The sequence below is a fragment of the Ptychodera flava genome, chromosome 2, assembly GCF_041260155.1.
Source record: "Ptychodera flava strain L36383 chromosome 2, AS_Pfla_20210202, whole genome shotgun sequence".
Taxonomy (NCBI): domain Eukaryota; kingdom Metazoa; phylum Hemichordata; class Enteropneusta; family Ptychoderidae; genus Ptychodera; species Ptychodera flava.
In genome coordinates this window covers 20,381,672-20,396,949 of record NC_091929.1, presented here as the reverse complement: position 1 = coordinate 20,396,949, position 15,278 = coordinate 20,381,672, and the positions used below count along the sequence as shown (strand labels likewise).

General features: G+C 36.1%; 1 protein-coding gene across 1 annotated transcript in view; it reads left to right on the top strand.

The window, feature by feature from the left end:
* The window catches only part of LOC139116605 (actin-1-like), a 244,120-nt gene that overhangs the window by 179,902 nt on the left and 48,940 nt on the right, over positions 1 to 15,278 (top strand). The window lies entirely within an intron of this gene.

The window sequence follows — 15,278 nt, the reverse complement described above, 5'->3', positions numbered from 1 at the left end:
TTCAGGAAACACCAAGTGTATCGATCTCTGAACAATCGTCAAGCCAAAAGTGCGTGGTACATGGAACAAAACGAATATGCAATTTTTCTGTCAATTTTAGTAGAAATGAAAAACAATCTTGATTTAGTGTATTTGTAATGAGTGGAATACATCGAAAATTTTAATAATTTTGTCTATCCCTATAATTGATACTTGCCACATTGCAATTTATTTTATTTGCTTATGTATATTTAGTTTGCAATTCTTCAAATTTCTTTAAAACTTTGTTGTGTCAACTATTTATTCATAATATATATTCACATGTTTTCACGATATAATTATGTAAATTCAAATGATGCCAACCATAATGAATTTAAGGCGGGAAATCTTGTGTTATCACATCAAAAAACAAGCGTGTACTTAATTGTACAGATGAACTAAAAATGTTCCATATCATCTTCTTCTGTATGTAACCTGTGCAATGTAACCAAAGTAGCAGTGTTTCAAATTTCAAAATGTTGGTGAAAAACTTGTAAATAATAAAACAAGTAAGTAATATTTGTAATCCAAGACTTAAGACAGATAAAGTTAATTTTCTACTGCGATGGTAAAAACAAGATGTGCTGTCAAAATTACGATCTGGTATGTGTAGCTTATCCAATTGTAAGCACTAGCCCCACTTGGGATTTGAATTAATAATAGTCATTCATTACAGGAAGACGAACTCGATGAAAATAACATAGGTTTCACAAAATATGACAAAGTTCAATGCTGATATTCATTGGAAACAAAGATAAAGTCTATATTCATTTTGTTTTGTTTTTCTATTTCACTTTAATTCCTTATTTGTCATTTTAATGTCTTTTCCAATCGACTCAGTGTTGACAAGAACTTACCATGGCAAAATACAAGATTAACCCTTGTTTAAATATAGGACTGATAATAATCTTATCATAAAAATCGGGGTTTATGATACTATCATGTACGTGGACACTCAGATTTGTTACGACTTCAGGTCAGAGCAACGTGCTGTAAGTCCTGGGGAAAAATTGATCCAATGATTTTTAAATTTGTAAGTTGTAACCAATGTGACCATTATAGGCGGAAACTGAACCGATTCACTAAATAATCTTGAGGACAACACAGCGGAGAGAAAAGACTGTTCATTTTCAAATCTGGACTTTTCTGTTAGGAATACAATTGATTGCAGTAGTTTCTGCGTTTACACCTTGGTGAATTGAAAGGTAAAGTCGCGTTTTTCTTCCATGACGTGACCAAAACCTAACTCTCTCGAATGGGTTGTTGGAGCACATTCCTGGCTCGTACTTCTCTTAAAGGCAGTTCGCAATTGCAAGTTACACACTTACTTCATAATTGATTGAGTGGACAGCACAGAACAGAATTCCAACGCCTGGTGACTCAACAGGTTGACAATTTAACTGACCTGCGCATGGGTCGCTCATGCGTTTCCATGCAGCGCAAATGCGTAAAAAGAAGAAGGTCAAAAAGTGGCTATGCCCTCTTTGTGAGAACGCCAAATTTATACTAGTCAGCATACCCTGCTGTAACCTCTTTTTAGGTAATATGCGCTTCGAAAGAGAAAGATTTGAACTTTTACCAAAACTTTCCTCAAGGAAACCCTCAACCAATCTCTTTCAAAATCAATAATCAGTGCAAATTATGGTACTAGAGAAACAAATGGTGTTATTTTACGGATATTTACGATTCAAAATGGCCGTGTTAAGTCTATGAAGAAAAGTACATTCGATTTACAAAAAAACTAAGTCGGTGAAAATTGTTCTCACTTCAAGAGTTTTAAAATGAGCCCCAACAATTGGTAGATCAGAATAGCACTGTTAAAATTTTAGAGTCCAAATATATGCCCCGGGACGCATTTTACCTTAATGCTCTCGTATCTGAAACATATTCATTTGCAATTACGGCCATTGTGTGGAAGCAATCGTGCATGCATTTAGATCGTGCCACAACTAAAGTTACCATTGCGACACCATTAACTGTTCACGCGTGATATCAGATTTCCACTTTGTAGTTTCTATGCTCGCTGTGTGTCCTCTACAAAACCAAAATCCAGGTTCCTGTGACTAAACAGGTGTCACTCCTACAATTTTATCGGACAAACCCATTGTAAGTTATCAGGCAAGCCAAAATTAACTTCTTAGTTATTTAAAAATTAAAACACGGAGGTACCATCTCCCATTGCTCTTGAAAAGCGAACTGTGAACTCATGTCAACCTTATACGTCAGTTTTATTTACATGTAGCGCCCTCTACGAAAAGATACTAAAATACTGTTCCTTTGGTTTGCCTTTTTGCGATGCTAAAGATGAAGCGAGCGCATTTTCAGTGAGCAGTTAATATCAAGAACAATGTTATGACACTGAATTTTCTCCAAGTATCTTGGAAGTGGAAAAAACTTACCCTTCATGTAGCGTTTCAGAAAATCGACTCTTGGTTGAAATAATAAATCTGTAGTGCTGATTCTGGGTTTCAAAACATGTCAATGCGGAATCGAAAGCATCCGTGTCAGACTTTGTACTGCGGCATTTTGTAATATGACGCATTTTGTAACAACTTACGCAAAATGTAATAAGGGTATCAGCATTTTGTAATAAATTATTGTTTACGCGATTTGTAATAAGGGTATCAGCGTTTTGTAATAAAACGCGTTTTGTAACATTAGTTAACGCATTTTGTAATAATTATAAACATCCGCTGATATTGTATGTATTTTAAAATGCTTTGTGGTTTCTGAATACGTAAAAATGTGATAGCATATAATGATATCGAGATTATATCTCACTACCGGTGCTAGGTTATCATATTAACGCCATATAAGGGGTCTGAGTTGACATTCAAAATGCAATTGAAGACAGAATGAGATTATGCGATTTATAATTGAGAAAACAAACTGAGAAAGTTTTTGTTGGTTTTACATACAGTACTGTACTTTGAAAAGACAATATACTGCAGACCTTTCTGCATTTTTACTACGACCTAATTTTATTATACTAATGATGTACATGCAACAACACCAACCTTATCCAGAAATGGTTCCCTTGTGACATTTTGAGGGTTTCGGTCTGATTTTTAGGGCGTTGCTACATTATTTTTATTTTTTTTTACAAAAGAAAAACAATAAATATTGTTTTTGGTTACAATAAAATTGTGTATCTTATGTTTTTGCATGTATATTGGATGAAGTTTGCAAAACTCGAATAATCAAATTCTGAGTTTTGCAAAATGATTGTAATATTAGTGTACACAGTGATTTGAACGAAGCTTTTATTGGGTTCATAAAAATGATGTTACAAACCACCGTCCCTCCACCCACCGGTCTGGAAACGCGACACGTGCGCTATTGTTTAAAGGTGTTAATTGCTCTACCGTTGGTACGAAGCGCGTTACGTGATGTAAATGCTTGCTTGGGGACGCCATCAGTAGCGTTTGGCAACATCTTGCAGTGTGGAGTATTTTTATTTATTGTCATGTCTTTGCTCCTCAGGTAACTTTGTTACCATAGCCAGGATTTCTGCTACAACTGAGAAACTGTGTTTATTGAGAGTAATTTCTTTTTAGATTTTCGTCAATGATTTTCCGTGTTTTCCGTCGAATTTTCACCCACCAAATTTGACCTCGCTAGGTAGGAAGAGGCACCTTATAGTACGAAAGTTTTCCCCCTTTCACTTGTAGAAATAAGAATAAATCGAAACGACTTTGGCGTGATCAATCAGCGATGGGGATTTTAAAATTGGTAGTATGCGTTTTTTGTCGTTTACTCTGTTCTGTTGTAGAAAACGCCCGAGTTTTCGACGATGCATTTGTTGTTAAAATCAAGATGGCGGCCACCATACGTCAGTCACGCGTTTTTGAACAACGAAAATTGCCAATCAACCTGTAAAATTCCCCGTGAATTTTGACTTGCGAGGTGTATACCTTCCCAAAAGTTTATTTTCTAGAATCGATTTTCATTCTAACATTACTCGAAATTTATGCTTTCGATGTTTCGGAATGCTGTTGAGTTTGTCGCGACGCCATTTTGAAACTTTGATCGCGCACGTTGGTTCTTCGGTCACGAAGTTTTTTCTACCCTGCCATGTTTGAATCTAATTCAACTCAGCATATTTCAGTCTTTGAACATTAAATATACGATATTTTACGAATGGTGAGACACTTATTTTGATGTTTTTCGTCCGAAACGATGATTTTTTGGATAGTGATTTTGTTTGTGTCTTTGTTTATCCGTTGTAAGACTTAGAGGTACGGTCGCGTACAGTTGTCTAGCGGCGATACCGTGCAAGCTCAATCTGTTTTGGAGGCCAAAAGAGTACGTAAAAGCTTTGGAAAGAAATGAATTTTTATGTATAGAAATGTGAAAGAACCTTGAGGCTCCCACCTCAATATCAAAACGTTTGTGTTACAATATCGTCAAGTTTATTCAGCAAAATCGCTGTAGGGTGGAGGGACGGTGTACAAACATTTTCCTGGAACCATCAGTTGTAGACAACGGAATCTAATATACATTTAGACATAATTGAGAAATAGGAAGGGATAAATTCTTTAGAATGTCGTCAGAAAGAGAAGCAATATGTGAAAATCATTGTAAATTTAGAATACTGGGGGCTATTTTGAATATTTAATGAGGTCATGTGACCAGTATTTGCATATTTTTGGGGCAATTGTAATACTACAATTCCAAAAATATCTTGTAATTGTGGACAAAGTTTGATAAATTCAATAGTCAGATGTTATAAAATAGGATACCTTGACCTGTCTGTTCCCATATTCAAGGGCGCTGTGTGCAATTCTTAACTTATGAGTGAAGACAAGAAAATTTGTGTAAGTTTTATCAAATCTGTGTAAAGGTTTTCATAATATATAAAGTTTACATCAAAATCCATGGTCATGGCACTATAAATAGTGATTAAGCATTGGGATATGATACAATATCGATTATCTTTTACTGGAAAATTGGAAAACATGTAAAAATAATGATAAATTTATATTGTTGGCGGCCATTTTGAATACTTAATCAGGTCACATGACCATTAGTAGCATATTTTGGGACAAGTGTGTCATTGTCATTCAAAATATACATACTTACTGTGGGAAATATTTCATAATATTAGTTGCAGGATGTTATGTTACGTTATCCTTTGACCGACCTAACATTTAATATACAGAGCCTTTGTTTACATTACACTTAGCAGGTCAAAATGATACAAAATATCAGTGTTTTTTCAAAATTTTTGTCACAATTTCATTTCAGTCCATGCTGACGTGATAGAAAACAGGTTTTGTGATGAAAAAAGATGAATAAATGAGGAATTCCTATGAAAATAAGAAATATATTTAAAAAAATACAATATTTTATATATTGGCGGCCATTTTGAATACTTAATTAGGTCACGTGACCGTAATTTGCATATTTCTTGGACAAATATTTTATGGTGATTCAAAAATTATAATGGTATGGTGGACAGTCTTTGTTAAATTAAGAAGTCAGACGTCATGCTAGATGGTACTTCCAAATGTCAACTTCACCACAGGGCCTTGGTGTGCAAAAGGGTTAAAGTGGAAAATAACGTACGAAAGATTGTAGTATTCTAAGCAACATCTATACGTATGATATGTGATTCTCTAAAGTTTATTGTCGATAATTTACAGTAATAAGATGGGAGGGGTACGTTAATATGTCAATGCTGACAGCTGATATTTTTCAAAATATACTGAAATAAACACTGACGTGAAGCAGTCAATTAAACTACTGAATAATCATTTATTTTAATCATCCCATAAACAAGTACAAAATAAAGCTCTATCGACAGACCAGCCACTTTTCCTGTATGTAAAAGGTGACAATTCATATCTACTGAGCCATGGTTTTGTTTACATAGATCTATTTCTTTCCCGTTGTCTTCATCCTTTGAATCTATGCTATCGCCCTATGGTAAAATTTGTCTAGCCAACGAGCTAGGATAAGCTGCCCTGCGATACTAAGATTAAGCTAAATTTGATTCGCTATCCTACTGGTTATACCTGCCATCTGCCATAATCATTAAATGATAACAGCCACAGACAGACAGACAGACAGACAGACAGACAGACAGACAGACAGACAGACAGACAGACAGATAGGTAGATAGATAGATACATAGATACATAGATAGACAGGCATACTCAGGCTCCTTTCCTCTCTCCCTCCCTTCCTTCCTCCCTACCCACGAAGATGCATGCATGCCTACATACATACATACCATACATACATACATACATACATACATACATACATACATACATACATACACATACATACATACATACATACATACATACATACATACATACATACATACATACATACATACATACATAGCATGCATGCATGCATGCATGCATGCGCATGCATGCAGCATGCATACATACATACATACACACACACACACACACACACACACACACACAAACACACACACACTGCAAAATAGCGGACGCTAGACGCGTCTTTACGCGTTCAAAATGTACATGTCGGTGTTCAAATTTGAACGGCTAGTGTTCATATTGTTAACACTAGAGTTCATAATATTAATAATGATGTTCTAAACCTGAACACTATGTGTTAACAACGATCTCCTTCAAGTGTCAAAAACTCAGCATCACAGATATTTTACAATACTGTGAAACAATTAACAGTCTTTTGTGTATTTTACTTTACAATGGCTATATTAAATTTACTATTGCTTCACTGTCCGGTAAACGTACACGGATTTTTGTGTAACGAATTTCACACTGAGTGAAAAATATTTCCGGCCTACAATTGCTGAAAGTATGTTTTTACTAAAAAGGGAAGTATACAAAATAATTTTACACGTTTATTACGGGTTGAAAGTTTAAAGATTAGAAAAGAAAATCAGAAAACCACCGTGAACGTTTTAATTTTAACATCGGCATGCAAGAGGCGTTCTACTTCTAAACACTTGGTGTTCAATTTTGGTGCCTTTTCCTATCCCATGATGCATCAAAACGGAAGTTGCGACATTTTTCTTGTAAGCGCACCCTGAAGTCGTGATCGTGCGGAAGCAAGACTAGAAAGGGTAAGTTTCCTCTCCAAAATAGTAAAAGGTATTAGATTTTTGAAGCATCTATATTATCGTCCTTTGAAATTAATTGTATTGTACCTTGGAATAGCTTAACTATGAAGAAACCTTTAATTCTGTCAGTAGCTGCTATACCAACAACTAGCTGTGACTACGCAGTGGTACTTTTGGCCATAGCCTATCGATCGATCTCACTCGGGTCAAGGGTCATCGGAACACAACTGTAGCGATAACCCTTGACCTGAGCGCGATCGATACGCCTTGCATAGTACCGCTGCGTAATCACAGCTAACAAATGTCTGTTAGTAAATGCAATAGCATGTAAAACATCAGTTAAACATCGTGAAGTATACAATGTATTGTTTCAGCATATGAGAGTTTGGCTTTTTTATTTTAATCAGTTGATGACAAGAAGCAGCAAATATTTTGTAACAGTATTGAAGAGAGGCACTGTATATGAAAGTCTCCCCTTTTCCTTAACCTAATCAGCCCCTTGTCTTTCATTTAAAGTTTCATCTCGCCATATTACCTATTGTTGCATTTTTTTCAGGATGTAAAAAGTTGGATTTAACTGAAAATCGAAGAGTTGTTATAGAAGCTGGTGGTACAGATAACGAAGAAGATGAGTCTACAGGTAGCTGTCTGGAAACAAGCTTGAGAACCTCAGTTCATCTCTAATGTAGATTTAAACTTCCAAGGGTCAGTAACTGAATTTTGATAAATTTCTGTATTTTTGTTCTGAATTAATCTAAGCTTTGGTAGCATGCTATGATCAACTAAATGTTGCCGGAGAATAAGTTTTCACAGACGTGTTGTCTCCCTTATTTAAATTAAAGCTGAAAGCGACAGACCATTCAGAGTAAAAATGTCCACTCTGAATTACTGATTTTTCTGAAATTTTCACTCTGAATTTTCTGTCACTTTCTGCTTCAATTTTTCATCCCCTTGCATCTGATGAAGGAGACTTCACGTCTTTGAAAGCTTATGCCCTTGTAATATTTAGTTGATCACAGCCGCCTGCTACCAAACCGTAGATTATTTTGTATTGTACCTCAACACGTCTCTTGTACTTAGCAACTGGTTTTTAGCTTTGCTGTCAGCTAAATAGGTGGATGTGTAGCATTGTCCTCAAATTTGTACATCCAAATGTTTTTCTTCAAAACAGCCTGTACGAATCCTTTAATATTTGGATAACAGGTCCCAAGGGATTACCCTAATCAGATATGCTCAAATTATGATGAAATATGCAAATTTATATTTTTGAGGTTAAGTTTGCTATTTTTTGGCAAAAATCTTCTTCTCTTTTACTGCCGTCTTCAATATTTGCTAAACATGTCCCTAAAAATGACCTTAGTCAAATTTGTGCTAGTTGTGATGAAATATTCAAATTTTTATATTTCATGGCAATTTTTGTCATTTTTGGTCAAAAAATCTTTAAAAAATCTTTTTCAAAACTGCTAATCGAACAGCTTTGATATTTAGGACATAGATCGCTACTGATAGTCTTTTCAGATTATTCAAATTATGCAAAAATTGCAACTTTGTGTTTTCAGGACATTAAAGACATTTCAGACATTTTTAAGACATTAGGGATTACCAGAATGTGATATATTCAAGTTATGATGAAATGTACATTTTTTCATTTTAAGGGTGATTTTTACCATTTTTGGTAAAAAAATTGTATAAAAATTAATAGCAGGGTACACCAGAATTTGAAAGGTCTTTACGAATATGTTTTAAATTTCTGAGACGTATATTTTTGAAATGTCACCCATTTATTCAGGGTTTATTTAAAGATATTACAAACAAACAAACTTTTTTGTTTATGAAGGACTTTGTTGGACAAGGAAATAGGTTTTACCCTGCCAAGGACCCACTTTCCCCACTTTCTGCATGTTGTGCCTTACTGTGACACTTTGACAACTTGACATGTTGTGTTTACTTTAGTGTGGACAACTATTTACCAAGTGCACAAGAGAAGCCTTGACTAACTTCTTTTTTCTTCAAAATTTACAATTGTCTGTACAAGAGGAAATGTCTTTAAGAAACCATCTTACAAAAATGGAGTATGCATTTCATACATATACGTCTTGTCAACACAATAAGTATGCCAAATTTTGGGCTTTTCAGATGATTTTTGTACATTTTAAACAAGTATGGACATGAAACGTTATCCACAATATGGTGATTTTTATTGCTTATGTTTTTGATAGGAAGGTGTTAACACTGTTGGTTTTTTTCCTCTGACAAACTTTACATACAAAGTTGCAATGTTTATTTGACCATTTACAGTAAATTATTGTATTTTACTCTAGAAATGTTATCGTGTTATCGTGTTATCGTGTATTTTTAGAATAAAATAATTTTACTGGATATCAATGGTCTTTAATGTTATTTCAAGGCTTGAACACCCCATGAACGCCCAAAATTAAAGGTGTTCAACAAGCGCGCATCATGTGTTCTGGCCTTTAACACACTTATCGTTGAACGGCGTCCATGCGTTCAAAAAGTGTTACAGCCCTTTGAACGCGTAAAAGCGTTCAATTTTTGAACACATTTCCTGTGCAACGTGTGTTCAGATATGGAACACCATGGTGTTCAATATAATGTCTGATGAACACGTAGCGTTCAAAATCTGCACACGTGTGTTCAAAAATTGAACGTTGGTTGAACACGTAGTGTTAAATTTCTGAACGTCTAGAGGCGTTCAAAAAGTGTTACAAAAGGCGTTTAATTGGCGTTCTATCCTTGAACACTTAACTTTACAGTGTAACATACATACATACATACATACATACATACATACATACATACATACATACATACATACATACATACATACATACATACATACATACATACTCAACGAGTCAGATATACTTCCGCTTTAGTAGCTAAACAAGTCATCGTTGATTACACAGTCCCCGCTTGTCCATTTTGTTATAATCTTAGGTGTCCAGGTAGCTGTGGTCTACGTAGCTGTGGAATGATATTGATGCGGGATGCATCAGGCCTCTGATTTGCATAATAAAGTAATCTGAGGAACGTTCAATAAAATTGACCCCTCTCTGCCGGTAATGACCATTGAAGGAACTTTTGATTATATCACACATAACGATGCCCTCACTGCCTCTAGTGTCATGATGGCACATACTATACACATGTTTTGGTGGAAGTTTAGAAATGGTATGGGATCGGGTATGCTGTTGTAATTAGCCATGTCGGATCATATAATGAAACAAATTAATGTGCACAAAAATGCAGCCATATCACGTTTAAACAAAATCAGTCCATCGAAGGACAGTGACCTATGTTTATGTTTTAAAGACATAAAAAATCACACCAAAATTGAAATCAAATGGCTGTCTATTGACTATATGGATCATAGCACAAAATTAGTAGACCTGCATATGTATGCCATAGTACTTTATCTTTGTACCAAGTCTCAACATTGGATAAGGAATATTTGCATATGATTAAGCCTCAAAGACATGAAGAAATCCAAAAATGACCATCTAGCAGCGATATTGGGGGAAAATGACAATCTGGCAACCATATTGGAACATGTCACGAAGTACATTGACATGTACATGTATGCCATAGTGCATGATCTTTGTGCCAAGTTTGGACAAAATCGGTGTAATGACCTTTGAATTAAGTTTCAAAGACATGCAAAATTCCAACAAAATGGCAGTTCTGCAGCCATATTGGCTCCTATCGCAAGGTTAATTGATACATGCATATGTATGCCATAGTGCTTTGCCTTTGTGCAATGTTTGAACAAAATCGGTTCAAGGATGTTTGAGTTATGGCTCAAAGACATGAAAAATCGCAAAAATATGGCCACCTTGCGGCCATATTGAATCGTATCGAAAAATAAATCGGTGTGCATCTGTAGGTCATAGTGCTATGCCTTTGTGCCAAGTTTGAATAGAATCGGTTCAAGGATGTTTGAGTTATGGCTCAAAGACATGAAAAATCGCAAAAATATGGCCACCTTGCGGCCATATTGAATCGTATCGAAAAATAAATCGATGTGCATCTGTAGGTCATAGTGCTATGCCTTTGTGCCAAGTTTGAACAAAATTTGTTCAGCAGTGTCTGAGAAACGACTGCGGACGAACGGACGCACGGACGCACGGACGCACAGATGGACGGGACCCAATCTGTGAGTCCCCGCGGACGACTAACAAGTCAAATCACTAAAACATCAGATTATTCTGACTATTTAGTTTAGTTTAGTTGTGTTGAGTTTAGTTTTGTTTAGTTTTAATTTTGTTTACTTTAGATTACTTCAGTATAGTTAAGGTTATTATGAAAATAACGCAAAGAATGTATAACGACACATAGATTTGGTCATTAGCGCGCGTTTAGCGCGTCCGGCGATGCGTTGCACTAATGTCTGAATGCTTACTTTGCGGTGTTTTCGTAATAGTTATTATTATATTACCATGCTCTGCCCGTCGCATTTTGATGTCGAGCTAAACCACGTGACTGACCAAAAATACACAGTAATGGTTTGATTACATGCCCGTGAATATGAATAATAAGATTAACGACTCAAAGTATCGTAATTTTACAGCTCAAACGTAATTCATAATCAATCACAAAATAAACTGGAGCACTTGTAGGTCAACTTAAAATACTTTTTTCTGAAAACATCTCCGGCTTTGCCAATTTTTGACAGCGCGCGTGACAGTGCGTCGCGTATTGCTCAGTTTCTGGGGCCCAGTTGTCGTTCGCTCCTGAAATTTTCGGAAATTTTGACGGTTTCCTTGCGTTCGGTGATAATATAATGGAAATAACAGACTCCGATCTGACCATTAACGTTTATTTGTGGGCGCGGGCTCGAGGAAAGCCAAATTACCGGGCTCGGCAAGCCTCGCCCGTTAATTTTTGGCTTTCCTCTCTTCCTTGCCCACAAACAAACGTTAATGGTCAGCGCGTTGCCCGGTATTTCTATATCATACATCTCCTTTTTTATCAAGAATATATGCACCCGTCGTTTCCGATGCATTATTCCATACACTTTAAAGGCATATTCTGCGAGCGGGTTAAGGGTAAGCGCCATCTTTGTTTACATCGCGTGGTCATCCAACATCGGATGTACGAGCCGAGCAGCGATGTCGTGCCAGATTTGTACAGTGCCGTCTTGGTGAACTGTCGATATTACCTCATAATATTTTTCACCTGCAAACAGTCGTAATACATTTACTTCTGTTTCTTTTATCAGAAGTTATTTTTAAGTACAGTATGGAGTTTCAGTATGGAGCCATTCAATTATGCAATGTTTATTATCAAATATGAAAGTAAAGAGGTTACTGCATGCCCGTTACGTGCCCGTTTTTACGGAAGCTCGATTCTATTGTTTGCGAAGGCAGATGTATAGTAATTTATTTTATGTTATTATATTTTATTTTATCTGAGTATCTACCTGTTGATTGCTGGTTGTCTGCAATACATGTACATCAGAAAGAATGTTGTTATCCTCTATTTAATAAATCAACTGACTGTGTATACCAATTATTCTCTCAAATATATGATAATAAACTAGTCAAAATCTAGTAGTTACCTGCCTCAGATGATCAGTTGGTAAAAATACTGATTGACAGCTATCTAAAATTAAGTCATTCAAATTTGAAATGGAAGTCAGGGAGCGATCAAGTTTTGTACTTACTTAACGAGTAAGCAAACACTTTGTAATACCATTCCAAAGTCAAAAAATATCTGTTAATGCTTTAAAACTGGGAAAAATTTTTAAAATTATTACAAAATGCGTTAACTGTTATTACAAAGTGCGAATTATTACAAAATGCTGATACCCTTGTTACATTTTACGTAGACAATTTTTATTACTAAATGCCGATACCCTTGTTACAAAACGCGTAGACTGGTTTATTACAAAATACTGCAGACGTTATTACAAAATGCGTCAGTTATTACAAATGCTGATACCCCTTATTACATTTTGCGTAAGTTATTACAAAATGCGTCAGTATTACAAAATGCCGCAGTACAGATTTGGCTACATATCTGAAAAAATAGATTTTGTGTACATATGCAAATCTAAAAGCAGCGATTACGGTGAATAATTCTCCCATCAAACGTTGCGCTAGAGACATATATTTAATGCGTGTATTGTATATCAACGATTAATTAACAGGAGGTCAAGCTAAACACATGATATCAGCAATTTATAGATAGTGTACTGTTCTTACTCTTGTCGCTAGAGAAGTATATCTGAGAGAGAGAGAGAGAGAGAGAGAGAGAGAGAGAGAGAGAGAGAGAGAGAGAGAGAGAGAGAGAGAGAGAGAGAGAGACAGACAGACAGACAGACAGAGAGCAGAGACAGCAAAAAAAATGACAATGGAGGCAACGTCAAGAGAGAGACACACACAGACAGTCAGTGCAAGGTAAAAAGGGAACAAAGATAAGAGAAACTTTAGCCGATAGCACATCTGAGGGCAAACATTTCAGCAATCATGTCAGTAATTTATGAACTGATGACAAAACACGGTCGGTCATGACGAACTCCGACATTGTTTTGATGTTAACAACACACGTACGTGTACAGGTATACCATTGCTGACAGACAGTCTAGTGAACTTTGCTATTCGGTTTGTTTGGACTAGTTTAAACTGATCTTTGTGAAATCGTCACACGTTGCGCAGTGGCATTGGTAACCTGATTACAAGGCTTAATACTGTAGTCCGCGTTTATTATTTGCATGTCAAGTTTGCTGGTCCCTGCTAGGTAAAGTGTGAGAGCAAATATTTTGTGTAAAGCTCGTGCGAGAGGTCGCTCGACCCAATGATAAATCAACATGCAACTGTGTCAAACAGTCCGAAGAAACAAATTTAGGCTGCGTACACAAACACGTCTGAAGAGGTTTGGGAATTGGAGGGGGGGGGGCTCAAAAATGAGGATGCATCAGGAGATACTTAAAAATACTGACCTTGGGGTGAACTTGAAAAAATAATTATACCGCTTAATGAAAGTGCCATGTATAATGGACTAATCTTCAAGGTCAACTAAAAGTCTAGTTTAACGAAAAAAGTTCGCAGTTAGGTGTATTGTTCACACATATTTTAGGTAGAATGCGCTTCGGGAATAGATATTCAGTATCCATTGAAATTTTTTCAATAAAGTTTACACAGGAATAGCGGCTATTTTGAATTTCACATATCGGAAAATCTTTGGTAATTTGTTTCTCTAGTACCTCAGTTTGCACCGTGACCCCCGAGTTTTATTCTTTATTTTGAAAGAGAATAATCGAAATATTCCTTAAGGAAAGTTTGAGCAAAAGTTTTAAGTCTTTCACTTTCTAGGCGCACACTACCTTAAAGCTTTCTCACATTCATAAAGCTAGCGTATATTGCACCAAACCCTCCAGTGAACATGGTGATCTAGATTACAATGAGCAGAATGTTTGGAATTGATGCATACAGCCTACGCACAATAATTTGCAGAATTCTACAACAGAGACTTCAATCTAAAGGTGTGTGCTAAGGTTCCATATTGATCATCACATGTTGGCTCTGACAGTTTTACTTAAAGCCCGTTTCTAAGTCTCCACGATGTAGTTCGCGCCTCGAACATCAATTTCCTAAATCAAACTTTCGACCGTTCTCTTTCAAAATCAAGAATAAAGATAGGGGTGACCATACCAATTTTGGCACCAGAGAAACAAATTACACAATATTTACTGATTTTTGAAATTCAAAATGGCCGCCATTCCGGTGTTATCTCTATGAGGGAAAATAAAATTCTCGATTTTCATAAACCTAAGCCGGTGAGAACTTTATTCACTCAATGAGCCTCAAATTTAGCCCCGATAAGTTGTTGGCCAAAAGAATATTGAGAGTCAGAATATCTGTCCCCGAGGCGAATTCCACCTTAAAAAGGAACAGTATGCATATATTGATGGGCTCTGTGGTATTTAGCTATTTGCATATGACCTATTGCCCCGGTTTACCCAAAACAATTTTCAGGTGTAGTTTTGTAAGACTGATAGTGAGAGGCCGAAACCGAGTGGGACACGATACGGTTGTATCCGAATATGTACTGCGGGTGATGTTTGTCACGTGATATTCATGTTTGTTTCACGTACTTTCAGTCGAGCGCCGACTGATAATGAAATTTTGCCAGCCATTTTCCCTTGCTCTATTACCCAGCCGTAATAACT